The 6,000-nt window shown below is 33.6% G+C and overlaps 1 long non-coding RNA gene across 1 annotated transcript; it reads right to left on the minus strand.

Annotated features, from left to right (window-relative positions):
• Nucleotides 1-1,912: 1,912 nt before the first annotated feature.
• On the minus strand, nt 1,913-4,952 carry LOC123651388. The gene is made up of 2 exons (XR_006740064.1): nt 2,245-4,952; nt 1,913-2,026 (listed from the first exon to the last, which is right to left on the minus strand). It is a non-coding gene; the product is annotated as an uncharacterized LOC123651388 (long non-coding RNA).
• Nucleotides 4,953-6,000: the final 1,048 nt, after the last annotated feature.

Here is a 6,000-nt window from a genome sequence, read left to right on the forward strand (position 1 = left end):
ACCTATAAATATCATAGAGATGGGAATGAACTGGGAATAGAAAGCCACAGCAACTCTTATCTTTATAAGATCCCTGACCATTGGTGTGTTTACCGCTTTCTAACCTAACATACATTTTACAGCCTTGAACTTTATATGCTAGAGAAGCAAGTGTTAGGCAACATGATGCATTGGAATAAAGTAGAAACTATTGTAAGTACAGAAGGCAGTGAGCTTTTCATTCTCATTCATTTTTTTTTCATTTATTGCCAATTTGTAGAATTCTACCAGCTTCAGATGTCAATTGGCATAGCCAGATTCTTTCCCCTATCATTAGACTGGTGTCATATGAAAATTAAGTCAGAAGGCATATTGTTTAGGTCTATACTTATCAAATTATAAGTATCATTCACACTGTCTCCCTGCCCTATGTTTGGAAATTCTGCAGAGGCAAGGCTGCTTACCTGTTCTTCAAATAAGCAATTTAGGATTGGCTGGAATGTATAATATATTTTAAAATGAATGAACAAAATTATAACAATGATGCCTTTTTTTTTCTTCAATGATGCCTTTTGAACTAGCTAGATCTAGATCAGTCTGTAACTCATTTTCCAGGAATGTGTTAGAAGCTGCATAGTCCAGGGATATTTGGCCAACTTCATAAAATTTCCCCTCAGCTTACTAACATTGTTTAGGATTTTCCCTCTCCTGCCATGTCTTGTATCGATAGTTGTGTCTGTTTGTTACATAACTTAGCAAATAAGCAACCCTATATTTCAATTTAATTGTGATAGTACACTTCCACTCACACACACGGACACACAAACACTAGACTATTTGCCCTAATGAATTTGTCTCTATTTTTAAGTGCTATGCTTCTTTTCTTTTCTTTTTTTTTTTTTTTCTTTTCTTTCTTTCTTTCTTTCTTTCTTTCTTTCTTTCTTTCTTTCTTTATTTTTTTTTTTTTTTTTTTTAAAGTATTTTCTTCCTAAAAATATGTTGACATCAACATCAAAGAATTATCACATTTTATTTGGAATAGGCCAGTAGTTCATTTCTCCTACCCACCCTGCTCTATCTTGTATTCTTTTTTCTTCTTTTTTTAATATATCCCATTGATTTTTTACAGAGAGGAAGGGAGAGAGACAGAAAGCTAGAAATGTCGATGAGAGAGAAACATCGACCAGCTGCCTCCTACACACCCCCTACCAGGGATGTGCCCGCAACCAACGTACATGCCCCTGACTGGAATCGAACCTGGGACCCTTCAGTCCGCAGACGCTCCACCGCTGAGCCAAACTGGCTTCGGCTCTATCTTGTATTCTTGTATATTCTTTTTTGTTTGTTTTGATATTTCAGGAGCAGCTACTTTCAAAGCTCCTTTAAGAATAAATAACGTCTCTTATGTTATCAGTGATAGTTGCACACATTTTTGACTGACATTTTAAAGAGATTACCATGAAGATATACTCTAGGAAATATGAAAAAATGCCTCTTTAAAAATGGGATAAAGCAGTGATACTAGAATATGGGTTCTATTTGTACTCTCTTCCAAAAAGTAAGGGCGAAATATAGATATCATTTGAAGAAGGATATTTGAGGCCTTGCTGTGAGCATTCCCATATAGTGTAAGTCTTCATTGTATAAATCCAATGTGGTAACTTGAACACATTGACAAACCTGGCACTATGCTAACATAATGTACAAGTATTAAATAGAGTTTTGCAAGCAAGTTTTTGAAGTGGGCATGCATTAGTTCTTCTATTTCAGTAATAGTTTGCATAATTGTAGGCACAGCCATTCTTTAAGTCTTTTCATATAAAGTGCTTGTTTACTTTACAATACTGAAAATTCATATATTCATAAGCAGAAAAACCAAACAGCTAGGTTCTCAATATTGTAAACTAGGTCGCATTGTTAAATATTTGAAGTATCTGTAATATTCTTGAGGGAACAGAAATGTCTCTCATGCATCAAGAAAATTGAAAGTTGTTTCAGATATCCAGGAACATATTTCTTTTCACAAAAAGAAACCCTTATTCCTGGCCTGCTTGGCTCAGTGGATAGAGCATCGGCCTGTGGATTGAAGGGTCCTGGGTTCGATTCCGGCCAAGGGTACATGCCTGGGTTGTGGGCTTGATCCTCAGTGGGGTGTGTAGGAGGAGGCAGCCGATCAATGATTCTCTTCATCATTGATGTTTCTATCTCTCCTTCTCCCTTCCTCTCTGAAATCAATAAAGAAATATATATTTTAAAATAAGAAACCCTTAGACTTCAGGGACAGACTGCATTTTCTTCTAGAAACAACATAAAGGTTTATGGACATGTCCATGGCCCTTTAGAAAAGTTGTATCAGGAAAACCTGCTGAGAGACTATGCACTCTTCTATTGTTTTATCTAAATGTCTAATTGGTCTGGTTAATAATTTATCTCTTTGCTTCTTATTTTGTGTGTATTAATGTAATTACTTGAAAAATTGCCATCATACATGAGGATATTTCAGAATGATTTTCAACACACAAAATAAAATGAGCAGAGCTCTGGCATGGTATTTGTATTTTAGGATATAGTATTTATATTTGTTTACATCAATAAGATAATAGGCATATATTCCATGTTATATGTACTAAATAGAGATAAAGCCTGAAAATGGTGGTGTATTTTAAATTTATGAGGCCATTAGACTATGTAAGAATCAGCAGGTAATATAAAATACATTGGAACAAAAGTAGGAAATTGACTAAATATTCATGGTGTATAATTATGTTTAGGAGTGAAAAATATTTGGTTTTGGTTGAAAAATCTGCTTTCTAATCTGTTATTGAAACTATTCAGCACTACTTACTTTTTGAAATGGGGCAAATAAGTGAAAATATAAAAGGACATTTGGCCTTGAAACATTATTATATTATGATCTTAATGGAATAGAGAATATAATTTTCTTTCATGAAATCAAGTTATTTTGTAAACATCCATAAATTAATCCCACACGTGGAGATAATACTATGAAGTGTCTTCTGTGTTCAGTGTAGGAATTTATTCTCCTGGGGTGTAGGAAACAATATAAAACAGCAATTCTGTGGATTTAAACATGCAAAGTTGTGAATTTTTCTTAGAAGGAGGAGTGCAAGTGGTACTGTTGAAATTAAAAAAAAATATTTAGGAACCAAATAAGTATAGGACTTAAAATGCACTTTTATAGTACATAAAGGGCATTGTTACAATTTAGAAGGTGTTTGGTCAGTATTTGACTTAGTTTCAATTCAAATATTTTTTGTCCTTAATGATTTCAATTCATTTATTCTGTCAAAATTATTTCTTGTGGTAAATGAGAGGGGCATAGATGAATAATGAAATAAATTTTAAAAGTTTCAAGAGTGAAATCAGTCCTCAACTATTTTGAAAAAATTGCAATAGAGTATATGTAATGGGTTTACAGATAACAGGTGCAAAGCATTTTGTTTCTAATCCAGTTCTTCAGTTTCAAGATAAGCAAAATTCAAAGATCAAGTCGTTTTTGTTTTCAAAACTTTCAGAAAAAAACAAGATGTCTAAGAAGTAATTATACAAGTCTTTCTTTGATAAGAATACTGAGCACAGTACTATTTAGCTCAAATATGTTTGACCTTTTGAGGAACATATTTATTTCCATACATTATCATAAATAGTGTAATAGCATTTTTAAATAAGTACACATTTCTGTTTTAAAAAATAATTTATTTTGCATATGGTGAATGCTCAGTTTGGTAGTACTGAATCTGTTGCATCTGTGAAATGGATATTTCTCAAACAGACAATAACTTTGTTCTGAGAGAAAATGTAGTTAGCTTTTTAGGTGAGGATATACTACATTTTTTGATGTTTGAATGCATGGCGGTTAAATGTGAAAGCACAGTTCATTTTATCAAGATGATATTTACAGTATTCTAGACAAGCTTTCAAAGCTGGTTAGACAAGGGAAATAAGTTAACTTTTAAGTTGCATATAGCAACGAGAATGGCCAGTAGACAAAATATTATTTCCTCACATCGCATAAAATTATTGGATGAGACAAGTGACTACACTCAGAAATTTGAATTACATAAAGCATTGGTTTCAATAAATCTTGTTCAAAATAACCCCGGTTCAAAATATGAAGGAAAATAAAAATATGCACTTGACTGGAAGAAAGAATGCTCACTCAATAAATATGTATTGTATCTGCTGCGAGCTTTTTCTCACTTATCTTACCTGTGGGTGAGAAAAATATCATCTAACAAGGGTAAAGAGTCACTTAACGAGGACCCTCTACAATAGACCTTCTTCGGCTCAGACGCAGATGGTTTTCCCATTCAAAGTGTTTGAGGGAAACAAGAATCATTATGGCCACCTCTTCCTAAAGCCATACAGGAGGAGCCCACATTCCTAGCAGAGACTACATAAGCATCCTGAGGGGAAATCAACGCAGGACAACCCGAGGTTGCGTGAGAAGCCACAGATAGGGCTTTCACTTCTTTTCACAAAAAAGGGCATTATAGAGTACTATATGTTTAAGTTATCTTTATTGTAGAGAGTATTACAGGTGTTCCCCTTTTTCCTCCATTGACCCCTTACAGCTCCCCCTTCTTCCTAGTACTTCCCTGCACTATTATCTGTGTCCATGGGTTATGCATATATGCATACACATTCTTTGGTTGATCTCTTCCCGCTCCCCTCCCCTCTGAAATGGCATTATTAATTATAAATATAGAAAAATATTCTTAAAAACCATGGTTTCTATTATCAGGAGTTAAATACTTGGCCAACGAGAAGAGGACGTGAGGATGTGATGGTCTGTCTTTGCACAGCAGCATCACAAACCCTTGCATCGCCTCTAAAAATAAAACAAGCTTGCTCCCCCCCCTCCTTTTTTTTCCTAATTGGAACCATAAAGGTACCAGACAGAAACCATAAACACTTTGTTGCTTTTTAAGAAATACTACATTATATGGATATAAACACAATAAATACTTTATAAAAAAAAAAAAAAAAAAAAAAAAAAAGAAATACTACATTATGTGGATATAAACACAATTCACTCTGTTGGATAGTATTAAAATATTTGCATGCTGATTTATAAATTCTAACCTAAAAATTTAAAAATACATCATGACAAGATTTAGTACCAGACACTTATTAAATGTTTTTGTTTTTGTATATGGGATTCATAGAAAAGACTGGTAATTATCTTTGCATTTGAATTCATATATCAAAACATTTTTATTTTGATGTCTAATGGACATTTCACATTCAACATTTACAAAACCAAACTTTTTTTCCTTTATCTTCAACCTGCTTCCTCTTTAGCTTTCTTATCTCACTGTTAAACTCTAACTTTCAAGTGTCTAGGTTTAAATCTTTGTAGTCATCTTCTCCTTCTGATCTTAAAAATTACATCCAATCAACTAGCTGATACTGTTGGCTCTTCTTCAAAGCATGTATATCCTTATTCAGACCATTTCTTTCACACTATCTTTTGAACCAAGACTTTAACATTCTCTATCTGGAATATTTTAATTTGAAAACTAGTCTCCTTGCTTTGACCTGGGGCCCCTTGAGTCAAGTTACAATATGTTAACAAGAGTAAACTTAGATGATTTCACTCCTCAAAATCTGTAGCCAGAGTACCAACCAAAGCCTTATAATGGAGTACGAAGAGGGATAATATGAAGTTAGTAAGCACCATATAACAGAATAACATTTTTTTAATTGAGTTGGCACTTTTGCCTCTACAATGCAAATGTAATTATTTAATACTTTAATTTATTGCTTCTAAAGTCCTAAATAATACACCCTCTCACCCCTGACTCTTCTTAGATCTCACTTTTTAAAAATATTTATTGTTGGAAGAATTACATATGTCCCCTTTTCCCTCCATTGACCCCTTCTAGGCCACCCCTACAGCAGGCCTTCACTACCCTATTTAGATAATATCTTAAAAAACATTTTCCTTTTATTCTCTTGCCAAATTGTCATCCTTGCTATTCTCAGAACTCACTGAGC

Source organism: Pipistrellus kuhlii, unplaced genomic scaffold (assembly GCF_014108245.1).
Source record: "Pipistrellus kuhlii isolate mPipKuh1 unplaced genomic scaffold, mPipKuh1.p scaffold_m20_p_5, whole genome shotgun sequence".
NCBI lineage: Eukaryota > Metazoa > Chordata > Mammalia > Chiroptera > Vespertilionidae > Pipistrellus > Pipistrellus kuhlii.